Source organism: Cyanistes caeruleus, chromosome 4 (genome assembly GCF_971803275.1).
Source record: "Cyanistes caeruleus chromosome 4, bCyaCae1.hap1.1, whole genome shotgun sequence".
Classification (NCBI taxonomy): Eukaryota; Metazoa; Chordata; class Aves; order Passeriformes; family Paridae; genus Cyanistes; species Cyanistes caeruleus.
The window spans coordinates 82,441,931-82,458,944 of record NC_141704.1 but is presented as its reverse complement, the minus strand read 5'-3'; the positions used below and the strand labels follow the sequence as shown (position 1 = coordinate 82,458,944).

General features: G+C 38.4%; 1 protein-coding gene and 1 long non-coding RNA gene across 7 annotated transcripts in view; one reads left to right on the top strand and one right to left on the bottom strand.

The window, feature by feature from the left end:
* CACNA1C (calcium voltage-gated channel subunit alpha1 C) overlaps positions 1-17,014 on the top strand; it is a 461,478-nt gene that overhangs the window by 150,649 nt on the left and 293,815 nt on the right. The window lies entirely within an intron of this gene.
* On the bottom strand, positions 37-2,998 carry LOC147653831 (uncharacterized). Its single transcript, XR_015285814.1, has 3 exons — positions 2,554-2,998; positions 864-995; positions 37-483 (listed from the first exon to the last, which is right to left on the bottom strand). It is a non-coding gene; the product is annotated as an uncharacterized LOC147653831 (long non-coding RNA).

Genomic DNA, 17,014 nt, shown 5'->3' with positions numbered 1-17,014 from the left:
TCTAAGGGTAAAAAGACTTTTTTTTCCAAACAATAATTTTTTTTTTTCAAACAAGAATGATTTTCAAATAAGAATTTTTTTGATAGATATTATTTTTTTTTTTTTTTTTCTGGAACAGACATCTCTTTTAAAATATTTTGGCAATTAGTAATTCCCAGGACCACAAATCACTTCCAAAACTAAGCCAAATAATTTAGCTTATACAGTGTCTTAACCCATCAGGGTTGAATGCCCTCAGCAAATGTTATGGCTTTTGTTGGACTGGAAAAGAGCAAGTAGGAAAACCAATAGGATTGAAAATTGCTGCACATCAGGCTGGGAAAATAATATTCCCATTATCATATTCAGGGGATTATAACAGCTGGGAAGGCTTTCAGGTTGTAGAAGTTTCTCTTTGCTGATCACAAAATGATGCAGGATAAATATTTGTAGAAGTTTGTATGCATCTCCTCAGGTAGAAATTTTTCAGATGAAAAACTGTGACTGAAAAGGAGAAAGTCAGAGTTCAGTGTCTCCACTGTGACAAACAAAATTAAACTTCGAATTAAGTGATATAAATGTGATATAAATACATCCATGCAGTCCCCACCATTCCAGACTCACTCCCATTGTTTAAGGATTTATTTCAGTGTTATTTTATTTTTAACCACCCCATTCCAGCCCAAAGGAAAGGAGTGAAACAAACACCCTGCACTTTCCCCCTCTTGCTCCATTTCTCACGTGTGCTTTTGGTTCATGTTAAATGGATTCTTCTCACATCAGAAGCTCTGATCTGCCCATGTGTCCAGAGGATTTAAAATCCCAAAGGGAGCACGGGGGTCTGAAGCAGGGATCAGTCTGCTACAGCACTTTACATCACTCACAGAGCAGGGATGCTTTGATCCAGGGGAACAGATTAAATTTCATCTGAATTTACGGCAGAACTTCATCCAGGGGCCTGAGTATCAAGTGCTCTGACCTACTGAAACTCTTCTGTTGTGTTAGAAACATTTATCCTGTAGACATAGTAAAAAAAAAATAGAGGGTTTAGAAGCCATGGGTTCTCAGTGTTGCTATAAAACCATCACCAGCCATTCTTTTCCTCATTTCCACCTCCAAATGATGGCACATAGTATTGCATTCTAGAGCTGCACTCCATGGAGGAAAAGAAGGTGTGCCACAGACTACAAAAGAGAAATATTGTCACAGGACAATAGTTTTCCATTCTTCCAGCTCTGCAGGCAGAGGACAGATATTGGCAGCCACTGTGGAACAAAATTGAATGACACACAAGAAATGCTGCCACGCTCTCCTAGTGGGAGTGCTTGTAGTGGCACCAGGTAATTGCTGCCACTGCTGCTCTGGAAGGTCACTCTGGACTGAAAATTGGTGCTCCCATCTCCTCCTTGCTGTAAGAACAGCCACAGAGAGAAGAAAAGACAGCCTGCTTTGATGGGAGCCTGCTGCTGCTGCCCAGCCTGCAGAGGGAAATTCAGGATAATATCTTTCTGCTACTATGAAAAGAAGATTAAAGGATAAGTGGCTTATATACTGTTACATTGCCTACAAAACAAAATGGCAGATTTTTATTTTTTATGTGGCAGTTTTGCTGTGTTGGTTGTCTGTAGTGGGATAACTTCCACTAGAGAGTTAAAAGAACAGGTGGGAAATCCTCTGCAGGGAGGAATTCTGCATTCTGAGACACTGGGTGTGGGAAACATAGAAATTAAACGTAAAAATTGGTGTTCTAATTGCTCCATGAGTTCAGGTAAGTCACACTTTCCAGCATTTTCAATCAGAACTGCCTGAAATTAGGTCATGGCAATATTGAAGCTTGCCTAACTATGTGAAAGAAGTGAGTGGCCAGAGCCCTGCACACACCTGGAAAGTTTTTTTCTGGTTGAGAACTTGTGGGGAATCCTCACTATGAGGGAGAATTTGCTGCTTTCAGAAGAATAAGTGGTTGTGTGCTGCTGTTTTCGAATCAGCTATTTGAAAATTCTATCCAAAACATGCAGAGAGTTTCCTATGCAGAAGAAATGTGAAGAAATACCAATTTCTAATCCAGCTCTGTCACCTAAAATGAGCAGGGCACTACTCAGCCAGAGGGTGGGTGCACACCCAAATCACTGCTGATTTACTACACTAAGGGCATCCTGCACAAACAACCTGTGAATGTCGGTGCTAAAAAGCACTTTTGTGATGTGCATCACCTTCTTCTTGCCAGGATACAGGCAGTAATTTCTCTTTCTGCCTGCCTATTTCTGCTCTGCAGGAATCCACTTCTAAATCCCTTGCAGAGCCAAGGTGGATTCTTTCTGCCACAAGCAAGGACTCTCGAGGTTTTATTCTCTGAGATCCAAGCACACTTTTATTCCCTCCCCAAAGAACTGAAAATATATATATATATATATATATATTTATATATTTGCTGTCTTCACTTCTCTCACCAGGAATAGAAACATAGATTTAATCCTGCAAAGGCACACAAACTTTCTTATTTTCCCCATTGTTACTGACCAAAATGCTAAGTGAGTTTGGTGAGACTTGACTTAAATCTTCAAGCAAAATTACCTTCCAGGGTAAGGACAGCACAGAATCAAATCCTTGTGCACTGTCAAAATACTGAAGTTATGAAAGGCTCCAGCCAGTGACTCGTTGGAGAGCAAGCAATGAGCAAGATTATTTCAATGTGCAGAAGAAATTCAGATGCCCTGAGGGAATCCTAATTCAGAGAGATAGTAATAGGGATTGCTTCTTGTTTCATGATGTGGCCTGAGAGAAAACAAGCAGAGCAGCCCTGCTGCCTGTGTGTGCTCTAAGCTGTGGTCACAACTCAGAAAGGAAGATGCTATCAGCAAATATATTAAAATAAAACTATATAATATTCTCTGTCATTTCTGCTCTGAGAGTTTCTGTTCTCTGCCCAGAGATCTGCCTGTCTCTTCTGCCCCTCTGCTTTTCTTCCTCTAATTAAACAACTTTGTGACTTCTTCTGTCCCTGCCATTTCCACCTTGTGCCTTTCTCTGCCTCACCTGAGAATTTATAGAGTTAATAACCTGCAGGTGCTGCCTCCTCCAGTCTGACAGCACACATAACCCACTTTTATCTGCCTTTTTTGTGTCCTTTCTATACTAACTGCCCTCATTAAGGCCAAGGGAAGCTGCTTTGTGGACAAATCTCCTTTCCTCTGTGCCACCCTGCACCTTTTTCCTTCCTAGGGAAGTTTTCCTCTGCTCCCTTTTCCATCCCCTCCTTTGTGGAGTTTCTTCTGACCCACTTAACCCCCAGTTTGGGAAAGGAAATTGCACTTTGGCATGTCAGCCAGGAAATTCTGCTGACCCCTCATTTGATTTCAGCTGTCTGACATGCTCAGCCCTCTGCTCTTTTGCTCTGCAATGTTTCTTCTGCCACATTTTATGGAAGAGAGTCAAAAGATGGAAGGATAATCTGTGAGTCACTTGTTGCAGATTTTCTTCCTTCCATCCTCATTTTTTTCTACCCTGCCAATCTTTTATTTCAGTTTCCTCTGCAAAGGGGTGAGAATTCATTTGAAAAGAGCATTGAATGCCTCTCATTGCAAAGTATTTTTGAAATATTATCAATACTTTTAGAAGAATTTCTCCACTTTCATCTGCAGAGTGTATCTAAAGGATTTTTTTTCTTTTAGTCAGAAAACATAATCTTATCACAGAGATTTTAGAGCCCTATTCATGACAGCTCAGACAGGGAGATTATATATCCTTTGAGCTCTGCTTCTCTGATTAGAAGCTGACTTTTTCCTTATGTTCTTGTGCTTTCTCTGCTCTGCCCCATGCCTCCTCCTCCCCTACCCCTTTCTATGTTGTTTAAACTTGGTTTGGCCATGGAGAAACTGTAATCTGATGAGTCAGGATGCTGAAAAAAATATTAATTATGGGGAATATAAGATGTCTTGGGGGTGGTTGAGTTGGGGCTATAATTTAGTACTGCCCCAAAAATTATTTTGTAATTTGAAATGACCAAATACTTTGGGACTTTCTTTAGTTTCTGATTGTGCCATACACTTCTCTTGTCATGTGAGTCTACCAGTGACTGTCTAGGCAGAGAAGAGAAACTCTCAAAGCAGAAATGAGAGAGAATATTATATAGTTTTATTTTAATATATTTGCTGATAGCACTGTTTTGAATATCTTTTGTGTTGATTTATTTATTTTTTTTTGATCTGCCCATGAATTAGTTATTGCCATATGTTCTATAAGTAGAATTTGTGTCATTGTTCAGCATTCATCATTGGACTATGAGACTTAACAGCATTTTCAGTTTCTCCTCTTTGACATTTTTAGGATAAATATGTTTTTTGCAGTGGCTTGGTTTATTCTGTAGTCAAAGCTGCTGTCTGATAGAGCTACCCAGGCAGCTCATCCCTGGTTTGTGACATCTCAATAATCAAAACCACAATTTAAAGCAGGAATGAGGTCACTAAATTAACGTAATTAGCAAAATAAAGGGGATTGTTTGCAGATAATCTCAGAATTTAACATGCAAAGGATCCTCTTTTTAATAAGGTTAAAAATTGGGAAATATCTTAAAATATGATTTCAGATTTAAAAATTGTTAGATGACTGATCAACTGACATTTTGTCATTCTTCCAGAGAATAGTGGAGCTTTCACAGCACTTTAAGCATAAATCTGAAAGGCTGCACAAGGCTTCAAGGTTTCTTTAAGAAAGCAAGCTACGAATAACAAAGGGCACATGCAGCCTCCAATTTTGATTTATTTCTGAAATGTAATATAGTTCATGAAATTCCAAAATACCTATTGCAATTGGAGTGACTTACTTCTTCATTCCATTTTATTTTTTATAGGCTTAGGAGTGTTAGTGACTGCAATAAAAACGAAATGTGTAATTTCTAACTCAAGAAGCTTAGCATGTTTATGTTGCTAACAACACGTGTTTGTGTGGAAAAACTTGTCAAAAGCTGACCCCATACTGGGAAAATTGCTAATCTCCAAACAGAATCCTAAACAACTTAACACAAACATTTTACTGCATTTATTTGTGAGGTCACCTCGCACATTTTGAGCCAATATTTCATTGCACATTAGTTTGTGCCTCCAAAATGTTGTTTTGTTTCCCAAGGAATCTTCTCCTCCCTACACCATGGCTGCCTCATTTGATATTTTCTCAGATTAATACATCAAGTCCAACATTTCTTTTTTGGGTTTCTTTGTTGAGTTGTGAAAGTCTCTTCCAGCACTGAGTGAAGTCCTGGCTTTGGCTGAAATTGGTGGCAGAATTATTGAGTTCAACACAGTCATGGCTTCCCCACCTGAAGGCATTAATTTCATATTCATTACTGATTCTAAAACCAATAGTGATCTCTGATGTCTCCAAGGTGTGAAGGCTCAATTTATCATCTTTAAATGTCTGAACATTTTGGATGAAGAGGGTGTGAAGTATTGTTCTTAATACTTAAGTGCATATCTTAAATATACATCTCAATTTCTTTTGCATTTTCCTAAAGGGTTGTGATAATAAAGCCTCACAGCCATGGTTGCTTATCCCAATTTCCCAAAGTGTTCTCCTGGAGAACCTGGCTGTTTGTGTCTTCTTACTGGGTGAAAAAGTGGCTGTATGGCTTTCCCAGTTCTGTTTTCTTTCCTTCCTGTATTCCCTTGCTTTCACATCTTTGTGAACCGATTCTTTGTAAAGAAACTTTACTCTGTGGTGTGTCATGAGGTGCCTTGACTCCTGAATCTGAATCCAGGTGAGAACTTCATGTGCTGTTAATATAATTAGCAACAGCACATTTTACCAAATGTTTGTTTAGTTCTGTACTGGCATTTAACACTTGCTGCATCACTGGTGAGACATTTCTATGAAATTAGCTAAAAAATATTATACATTTTTTTTAGAAATGGGAAACACTCTGGTTGTAGAACAATGCTCCACTGTCCTGGTGGTCTGGACGTGGAGCTAAGCAGGTTTACCACAGCCAGGCTGCAGTGGCTCTATGGTTCATCCCCTTTCTCATCAGAACATTAAGGCTGGCTGCAGATTTCTCACACTTTAATTGTCTTTGAACAGAGCTGTTTACATGAAGCCCCAAAATGGAATTGTTTTCCTGTGCTTCTCCTTTGTTGCATATTAAGATTTAATTAGCAGGAAAGATGCTATTACCTCAGCACTAGAAGTGAGACCAGCTAAGGGACCTGCTAAATATAAAATGAAATGCACAGTCAACCTTTAAGCTGGTCATAATGCTGTTACCTAAATATTGTTCTAACTCCTATCATAACCTCTGATTTGATTGATTTTGAAATGTTCATACCCAGAGTGTCTGGCACAACTTGTTTTTGTGAGTGTGCTGAAGTCAAAATGTCTGAACTAAAGAGACAACTGCTGCTCAAGAGCTTTATTTGGGGTTTTCTTTGGTTCAAGTGTCCTTTCTTCAGAATGGGAACTGAGCTGGAATCCAAGTTGAACTTCAACCAAGAAAAACAATTCTCTAAGCATGCTTTAATCACCCATAAATATTCTCATGGCTCCCAGGACTGTCTTTCAGAGGAATCTGCTTCTGAAGGAATAGAAGCACTAGAAACTGTGAGTGCAGAACTAAAAAGTAGATGTAGCACAGATATATTCAGGAAAAGACATGATTTTGTTCAGTTTTTGGGGTGAAGCCAAAATGAGATGGAGGTTTTCCCAGTGGGATATATAAGGAATGGGTATCTGCAGCTTTAAAGATGTCCTGACTATTTATTACAACTATTGCCACAAGAATGAAAAAGTGAAAGAGTTTAAAAATTTTGCTAACATGCCCTCTGCAAAATCTCCTGGCTATTTTTTCCCAGTTAATTCTGGTTTCTAAGTCCTGTTTCTGGTTCATTTTGTGTTATGGTGTCTCAGCAGCAATATTTGATCACAGACACTTGTTTAGATACTCAGCTGTTAATTTAGCAATGGGCATCTCACACATCACTCTCTTTTAAATTTGGGTCTCAAATCTTTGAGAACACACACTGAGGTTGTTGGGATGTTATAAAACATAAATCCAGACTTTTCTGGCAGCAAGTAAAATATGTTTGATCCATCTTACAGTTAAATTTGAGATCTATAACTAAGATTTTGATTATGCTTGCTCTTGTGGCTTCCAATTCAGAAACTGTCTTTGTTAGAGAGAATCACACAAGTGATTTGTTTTTATGGTTTAAGAGCAGGATATCTCTTGAGAGGATTAGGTTTTGCAACAGTTTCAAGCAGTTTGCAAATGAAAGAGGATTTCTTTGGTCTGTGTTATTATTTATTACAACATTTTCTAGAAATATTACTTGAAGCAAAGCTTGTCTTTTGAAAAACTTCAATTTTCCTTCCAAAAAATTGTTACCAGTGTTTTGTTTGCTTTGGAAGAGAAAGCAAAATATTTAATTTTGAGTCTGGTTAATCTGAAACAAAATTTTTCATTATGAACATGAAGCATAGAGAAGCATCTTTTGCTGTTGATTTCCTGAGCTGATTTAATGCCTCACAAGAGAAATAGTTGAAGTGTCTGCTGCCTCTCTCCTCTGTGGGGATTAGCCTTGGTCTGCAACACACTCACAGCCTGTTCTCTGGTTTGTACACTGAGCATCCATCATGGGAGATCTAATCCCTGGAATGTGACATGGAACACCACAAACACTTCTAAGAAACAAATCTCAGGTTCCAAGAGTTCCCAATAACATCATATTAAACTTAAAGACTTTTCTTTTCAAGGGGATTGTGCTAAACATAAACAGTGCAACAATTCTGAAGGTTTTTTAACATCTTCAAACAATGGCTGGAAATATTTAATGATTAACCTTAACCTTCAGTGTGCTGTAGGTACAACAGTACCAGAGAATTTGTCATTCTGAGTGGATGGGTGTGGAAAAAAAAAATGCAAGAGGAATTTCATTTACTGGTATGAAATCTTGCAATATGGAATAGAATACTTATTAGAGGTCTATAAATATAAGTCAAGTTCCTTTGACCACCCTGCTTGGCAGCTAGTCTGCAATTTCTGGAGCACACAGTTGCTGTGTGTGTTGATTTTTGGGGTTGTTTCACTGACTAGCTGCTCGTGAGACTTTTCTCTTTCCTCAGATATTTGGCAATATTATTTTTGGTGTGTGTTAATTAGGTTCTCCCCTTTGTTTGAGTCTTTAACTGTGCTGCTGGGACAGCTCTAAAGCTTTTCCACTGGGCAGCAAAAGGAAAGCTGATGGAAACTCCTCTCTGCAAGTCCCTGAGAGGAGGGGACAGGCAGGTGGGGTGGGGCTCTGCTCCCAGGGAACAGCAACAGGACAGGACAGAGCCTCGAGGTGTGCAGGGAGAAGTTCAGGCTGGACATCAGGAGGAATAATTTCATGGGAAAGGATTGCTAGATCTTGGAAAGGATTTCCCAGAGAGGCAGGGGAGCCACCAGCCCTGGGGCTGGGACAACTGGGAGTGGCACTCAGTGCCAAGGTCTGGTTCAATTGGATTCGATCTCCAAGGTCTTTTCCAACCCAAAAGATTCTGTGATTCTGCAATTCCCTGAGAATACATTTTCCTCTGCCTTTCAAGAGCTGTTTTCTAGCTCTGGCCCCAGATGAAAAACGCTGACCCAACACTGGAAATGCATTCAAGGTTTGTTTGTGTTTGGATATTCAAGGGGGGCACACTGAGCTTGCCATGATGCATTTCCTGCTGTGTGCACCCATAGCTGGGGAAAGCTCACTGTCCCTGACACAGGTTCATGTCTGTGTCCTCTGCCCCTTGTTTTCATGCTCCAGCACCACTGTGCTACTCATAAAAGATGTCCTGTGGTCCTTTTTAAAAAGGCCAGGCTCACCTGCTGCAGGGATTATTCTGCAGCCTTGTTTGGACACGAGGAGACAGATTTGAGGAGAATGTGACAGCTTCCAGCTGATGCCAACACTAGCCAGCCCAGGTACAGACATGCATGACTTTCATGACAAAACACCAAAAGCTGCAGGTAGGATGGCTCCCTCCCTAAAGCAGATCAACCCTTTTAACCATCTACATTATTCCTGAGTTACATATTTATATATATATATATATATATTTATATATTTGTCAAATTTCCTTACCTTCCTTCGGTCTTGTATGAATTTCACTACTCTGTAAATTTGTGCAGTGTTAGTTGTCCTGATTCCTGTGCTGGCACAAAGAATGTCCTGTGCACTTGTTTTAACACAGCTCTAGTGCTGTGTTAAATCACATTTGATCCTGTGCATAGAATTCTAATTTTCCAGTTCTCCTGCATGAGCTCTTCTTGAACAGTTTTCACTATTGTGGTGACCTGATTCCACCCTCAGTGAACTAGATTTCTTTGCAGAACTAGAATTTGGAGCCCAGGACTGTATCCTTTTCCAAATAGGTTATTTGGAAAAGAAGAACTTTTTCTGCTTTCATTAAAACTTCAGAAAAGCAGAACAAACAAACAAAGAACCTCTTTAATCCACAGACCAGAAATCTTTTATTGCTTGCATATGTTCTACAAAGACCAGATTTAATTTAGATATTTGGAATGAGAACATCATCTTTCAAAATAGTTTAGAAACAATTGTCCTCTTTGGTATTCCAGCTCTCCAAATGTTCAAATTGAGCAGGAGCACCTGAGAGTGGATGCCAGCTCTTTAGTTACTTCGAGCAAAAGAAGTTATTAGCCCTCCTCCTGAGAGAGAAATTGAAATGCCTGCTAAAGCAAGCAAAGCAGACAGCAAGAGGGAGATTTTTCGAGTTGTCTAAAAGATCTGGAGTCCCAGAACGGGTGGCTTTGAAAAACAAAACATCTTAAAAGTCGTCAAAATAAAGAAGAGGACGAGAAAGGAAAAATAATTGTTTGAGAATCTGAGTAGATCTGGTCATTCAGGCCTCACCTTTATATTCCTGACATTCCAAACAGATTTTCTGTTCAGAAAAATTTTCTGTAAATTTCTGAATTTTCTGTCCCTGCAGCAGGACAGCTGGCACTGGAGGTGAAGGAGAAGCCCAGGCTGGGGCCTCTTCTGGCTCATCCTCTCCCCCTCCTGAGTTTCCCAGCTGGGGCCTGAGCTGGGATTGCAGGAGCTCCCTCACTCTTCCATGACCAATTTGTGTGCAGAGTTCTAATTACAATTTACCCAAATGTTTTTCCATTTTCCATCTATCATCTTCTGAGTCTATAAGAGAGTGGGTGAGAAGACTTGTCAGAAAGTCACACCTCTTCCATTTTTTAAGCTGTATTTTTAGTTGACTGACTCAGATGGACTTTTGCTGTCAGAATATCAAAAAAGCCTTACCCAGCATGTGTGTCTCCTTCCACCATCAGTCATTTGGAATTTGGGATTTGAGTTCATGACGGGATGGATTTGTATTCTAGATTTACTGATTTAGTTCAGCTTAGATGTTGTTTCAATCCCCTGAAGGTTGAGGGTAGATTCCTGAGGGTATCAATGTGACTTAACAAAATATTCCCAGTTGTTTCTTCCAGTAGTTCCAGTAGTCAGCATCTGCATTTTCTGGCCTGATTGCTGTTGATAGATAACCTGAAATTTAGCTCTAATTATATTCCATGTGCTGATGAGTCTGTGGTCTCTGCAAATGGCAGTGAACTTTATTTTTTTTATCTAGGATGGTAAAAGAACTCGGAGTTGCAATAGGGTATGGAAAAGATCCATTGCTGCTTGTTTGAGTTCTCTCATATTCCTCCATGTCTAGCACTTTTACTTGCTTTCCATTTTTTCATTCATATTGTGTTCTTTAATAATGATATGTTGTGGAAAAACATCTGTAAATTGTTTTCTCCTGGTAATATTTTTTTTTTTCTTATCTATTTCTTCCCTGCTTGCATATTCCCACAGTCACCATGCATTTTTACACCCACCTGCATCCAGCAATTGCACCTGCATGAGTACACACAATTCTTTCTGTGGAAGATGGAGCTGGCAGAAAGTCTTCCTTATCCTTTTAATGTCACTCATTCCACACAGCAGTGCACCATCTTTTCCCAAGGTGTATTCTAAAGAGCTGCTTCAAGTTCAAAGCCCTGAACACCCTGGAGCTGCAAAAACTCTGTTTCTGCTCTGAAAATGTGCAGTTTTGTGTGGTTGTCAGCACAGAGGCTCAGGGTGAGCCTGTGGTGTGAGGAATTGCTGCTTCCCAAAGTGAGTGTCAGGCTGAATCTCAGTCACTTCCATTATGGTCAGAGTGCTTAGGATGTAAACATCCCCAACAGGAAACAATTCATTCCTCATTGATCTTTCCTGGCAGCTTGTTTCCTCCCTCCAGTGGAGTGAGTAGTGCCCCTTTGGGCTTTCCTGCCACACAGCCGCCGATTTCAAACCAGGATTGACTTTCCTGAGGCTTCACTGAGCTGCTCCACCTTGGGGAGGTGAGGCCTGAGTGTTTCATGTCTCAGCAGTTGTCACAAAGAGGAACAAAACACTCCTTGAGAGCTGGCAGGGCCAGCAGGAGCTGAGCAGCATCACCAGCTTCGTTCCTTTCATCTCATCTTTTCAAGGCTTCTGGTGGGAGCCAGGGAAATTCCCCCTTTCCTCTTGTTCTTGTCTTTGCTGTCAAAGCTGGAGTAAACTTCTGCCCAGCTCTGCACTCTCTCCTCTGCAGACACTTTTTCTTGCATTCACATGTGCTGGGAAATGCCTGTTACTGAATCCTTTGAGGTTATCTTTGTTTGGTGAGGTTTCTTCGAGCGCATCACCAGCTTTGATGTCCAGGAAAATCTGAAAGCACAAATCCACTTGCTGCCTTCTGTGGCACAAAGCAGCAAAGGAACTGAAAACCAGGCTGAGGAAACCTCTGCCCCCTGTTCTCTGGTTCTGGGGATCACAGAAGATCTCTGGAGCCACCTTGAGAGGGGTGTGCTGCCTGCAAAACCTGACTCAGAGTCAAGCTGAAACATGGTACAGGTGATCTGGGCAGCACAGGTGTGAATTTGGGCTGTTTTGGGCAAAACAGGTATAGATTTGGGCAGCACAGGTGTTGATTTGGGTTGTTTTGGGCAAAACAGGTATAGATTTGGGCAGCACAGGTGTTGATTTGGGCTGTTTTGGGAAGCACAGGTGTTGATTTGGGTTGTTTTGGGCAGCACAGGTATAGATTTGGGCAGCACAGGTGTTGATTTGGGTTGTTTTGGGCAGCACAGGTATAGATTTGGGCAGCACAGGTGTCAATTTGGGCAGCACAGGTGTCAATTTGGGCAGCACAGGTATGGATTTGGGCACACAGGTGTCAATTTGGGCTATTTTGGGTCCCACAGGTGTTGATTTGGGCAGCACAGGTGTTGATTTGGGCTGTTTTGGGCAGCACAGGTGTTGATTTGGGCAGTACAGGTATAGATTTGGGCTGGTTTGGGTCCCACAGGTGTTGATTTGGGCTGTTTTGGGCAGCACAGGTGTCAATTTGGGCAGCACAGGTACAGATTTGGGCTGTTATGGGTCCCACAGGTGTCTATTATTATTATTATTATTATTATTATTATTATTATTATTATTATTATTATTATTACTACTACTATTATTATTATTTATCATTGTCATCATCATATGATTATATTATATACATTATACTATTTTATATATTATATTTTTATATTATTATATAATATATTATATAAATTATATATATTTCTATATCTGTTTACATATAAATATATGAAATATATTTTTATATATCTTAAAAATGAAATGTTCATATGTATTTAATTATATATAGTATATACCCATTCTATATCCATATTATGTTTATAATATTTAATATTATTTATTATTTACTATTTATTAAATTTCCTTATTTTATTTTTGTTTATTGTTATATTATTTTAATCTGTATTCTATATTTTTATATATTATATTTTTATAGATATTTATATATATATCTATATAAATATATATTTATATATTTTATATATACTTATATATTTATACATTTTATATATTTATACATATTTTAAATTTTTTTTAATATATTTATATATTTTAAATATGTATAAATATATTTATATTTTATATATTTTTATATATATATTTATATATTTTATATATTTTTTATAAGAATTTTATATAAAATTTATATAATTATTGGGGAAGTTGATATATTTATTTTTATTTTATATTTTTATTTTTAGATATTTATTTTATGTATAATTTTATATTTTTATTTTTATATATCTATATTTATATATTTATATAGATATTATAGATCTATATCTATATATTCTATATTATGCATTATTATAATATATATTATAATGATATAAAAATATATTATTAAATATAATATAAAATATTTTATATTATATATTATATATTATATATTATATATTATATATTATATATTATATATTATATATTATATATTGTATATTGTATATTATATAGTATATAGTATATAGTATATAGTATATAGTATATAGTATATAGTATATATTAATTAGTATATAGTATATAGTATATATTATCTATTATATATTATATATTATATTATGTATATTCTTTATTATTTACTATATATTATATGTTATATCTAATATGTATTACATGATATATGATATATGATATATGATATATGATATATGATATATGATATATTATATATTGTATATTATCTATTATATATTCTATATTATGTTTTATATTTTATATATTATATTTTATATATTATATTTTATATATTATATTTTATTATTATATCCTGACAATACCCAGCCCTGCCTGACCCCTCTGCACCAGCAGCCCTGTGAACACAGCACCTGAACCTCTCTTAGTGAGATTGCTGATAGCAGTTATCACACCATACCCATGTTTTCCAACCTGTGACTTATGAAAGAAAACCCCCATTTCTTTTTCCTGTTTTTTTCCCTTTCCAATCATTCCTTTTTCCAGGCTGGAGGGTGAATGAAGAGCTGCTCGTGGATGCAGGGAATGGCTGGGGGAGAGCACACAGCTCCATTTGCTGCTATCTAGTGGCTCTTGCAGCCTGTGCTGAGTAATATTTAGTGTGCTTGCTTGGGAGAGCTGTGACTGTCAAAAGCAGTACTAATAGGTGCATCTGACCCGAAAATTGTACTATAAACTGCAGGGCAGTGTATGTAGTATAGCCAATTTTAATTAAACTCTTGTTCAAAAGCTCCCTTGCTCGTTAAAATGACGGGATGCCAAATTGTCAACTTGCCAGTCAAGCTGAAAGGGTTTCCATCTAACAGAGGGGACTGGTTTGAAATATATGGTTTATTAAAATTCAGCACCTTTGAATAATTATGTACTAAATGTGTCTGCCCTGTGGAGCAACACCACAATGGATGGAGCTGTGGCTGGCAGGCAGAAGCTTCCTGAGCATTAAAGGAGTTTTCCTGAGCAATAAAGGAGTTTTCCTGAGCAGGGAGAGTACAGTTTGTGCATTAGGCATGCAAGGGTGTGCACACAGGGGCTGGACCATCACTGTGTGGGACTCTGCTGGTTTAAAAGAGCCTTTTCAACCTGTAAGCTTTGGGATTTGTCAGAGAAATCAGGGATTTTAGGCCTTTTGAGATCATGGCTACCTAATGTTTCCTGCTAAGTCACTGACCTGGCTCAATCTGTGTCCATCTAAGGCAAGGTGACACCAATGCCTCTGGCTGGGGATGCATTTTAATTGTGGTGTCATCTGCAAGCTGGAGTCCATTACCAATTATTTTAAGTTGGCTAATTGAGCTCTATGCAAAACACTATTAAAACTGTTTTCCAAAGAAGGAATTCAACACCATTTCTGGATTAAATGAAGCCATTGGTAACTGCAAACACATTCTCTCTGTCTGGCTTTTCCAAGGTCAGGGTCATTCATAGGTTCTGTGTTGGCATTCAGAATTCTAAACATTTTGATATGTTTTATCCTTACCTGAGGAAGAATAATATTGATAATCTGAAGAGGAATGGGGCTCTGGAATACTCTTGATACCAATAACTCAAAAATAAAAGAGGAAATGTCTGTTGTACTTCAATAACAAATATTGCTGATGATGTTTTGTGTAAAGAATATTGGATGATTCATTTGACAGAGAGAAGGGAAAGCAAACAAGCAGAGGTGAACAGAAAAGCTTGGTGTAGTAGAAAAACGTAGTCAGAAAATAGCTTTCTTTTTTATATATTTTAAATAAAAAGATTTCTGACTGGCACCATAAATGGTGGACCTTTTTTTCCTTCAGCAGTACAAACCATCCTTTTTCCAGGGCTTTGGTCTGGAAGTGCTGCTCAAACAGCTTCAGGCTGTGAAGAACATCTTAAAGGTGTCAGCCCACCTGGCATAAGAAAGGTAGAGCCAACACAGCTCTGCAAATAATGAAATATGGAACTAACCAGGAGCAGTATATGTTGAATTTCCCTTGGCCTTTCTTGGATGGAAATTTGGATTTGCTACTTGTGACAAGTAGGAGTGGGTTATTCCATTAAAAAAAAAAAAAATCTGCTGTTATCTTTAAAATTAAAAAAAACCAAAAAACTGGGAACACTTTGGGTAATGAAGCTGTTTGAATTTGGTAATTGCAGCATTTTCACCAACATCCACCTTGATTGCGTAATATTGTTGGGTTTTACTCCCTGTGTTTATAAGTGAAGTCAGATTCTCATGTGAATTGTGGTCCTTGCATGAACTCTTCATGGCTATAAGGCAGTTCCTCTGCTCTCCAAGGTGTTGGAGACTTTCCCCATCTCCCAGGAGATCCCATTTAGGGGGTGCAGCAGAGATTGACAGGTATTTTTCTGGAACAGTGCAGCCACATCAGAATGGGCTGCAATCTTGAAGAAACTCTGGACAAAATATTAATATTCAGGATGCTGGGGCTGTGGAGAGGCTGAATATTGCAGGGCTTTTGTTTCCTCTGAAGATAATGGGTGAATAAAAGCAAAACTGTGGTTCAATTCTCATTTGTGGACCTTGCCAAGGAGGTGAACTCGCATTTTTCTCGCCTTGAATTCTGTATTTCTGCCACTCCTTTTGGCAATGAGGGTGAAGGATAAACCTGCAGGAGAGCCATGGCTGGTGGAGCTGAGGTGGATGGTGGAACTTTTATCTAAAAAGTCCTTTTTCTGTTTCTCTATTTCTGCTGCATCTCTTCTGTATTTTTCTTTTTATTCTTGGATTTCTCAGCCCCCTTTGGACTGAATTCTTTTGGGATCTTCCCTCGTGGGGAGCCCTGCTTATCTCAGTTCTTATGATTTGATGAAAACTCTTGAGCTCGTTAGAATCTTGTTTCTTGTGTTTATTAAAAGGTGATCACAAAACTTAACAGGTCTCTCCAGGCTGGTTACAAGGTTAATCTTTGCAATCTGGTACATTTCTTTCTTCTGATGGTACAAACAAGGCCTTGTGGCTCACTTTGTGTCTGATGCACAGAATGGCCCCGAAATCTGCAGTTCTTTTATCTTTATACCTATTGTTACCTAATTAACAATAGACATGTATATTGTTTTTCTTAGTGACCCAATGACCCATCACCTCTGTGATGCACTGTGGCATTCTCTATCCAATCACTCACTATTACCCAAAAACCTCTAGGAGAAGAACATGAAGAAGAAAGAGGAAGGACAAGAGACAACATCCTAAATTCTCCATCTTGTCTCCATTCTCTAAACTAACTTTTTCACCCAGTGATTTAAAAAAACTTTCTAATCTAAACACTTACACTTCTTCTATCTAACTTTAACATTTGTTCTCATGTATCACCATGAAAACATGCTCATGAATTTCATGTTATATGAAATTCAGTGTTTTTCTGGATCTTATAACTAAGTATCAGAAACAAGGGCGCTCACTCTGTATCCCAGACTCCAACAGATGGGAAGTGCCAGGCTGCCCCTTTGGACACCAGCCTGTCCTTAAACATTGGCACTGAGCCTCATGAGCTTGAAAACTACAGCCTTCAACCTATTTATGGTCATGAGTTGTGCTGCTTTGCAAGGTTTGGGATGTCAACCTCTGTAACTCCAGGAAATGCATTCCTCTCTCCCAAATCACTCTTTTGGCTGGGTAGGATAAGCTCCTCGTGTCTGAG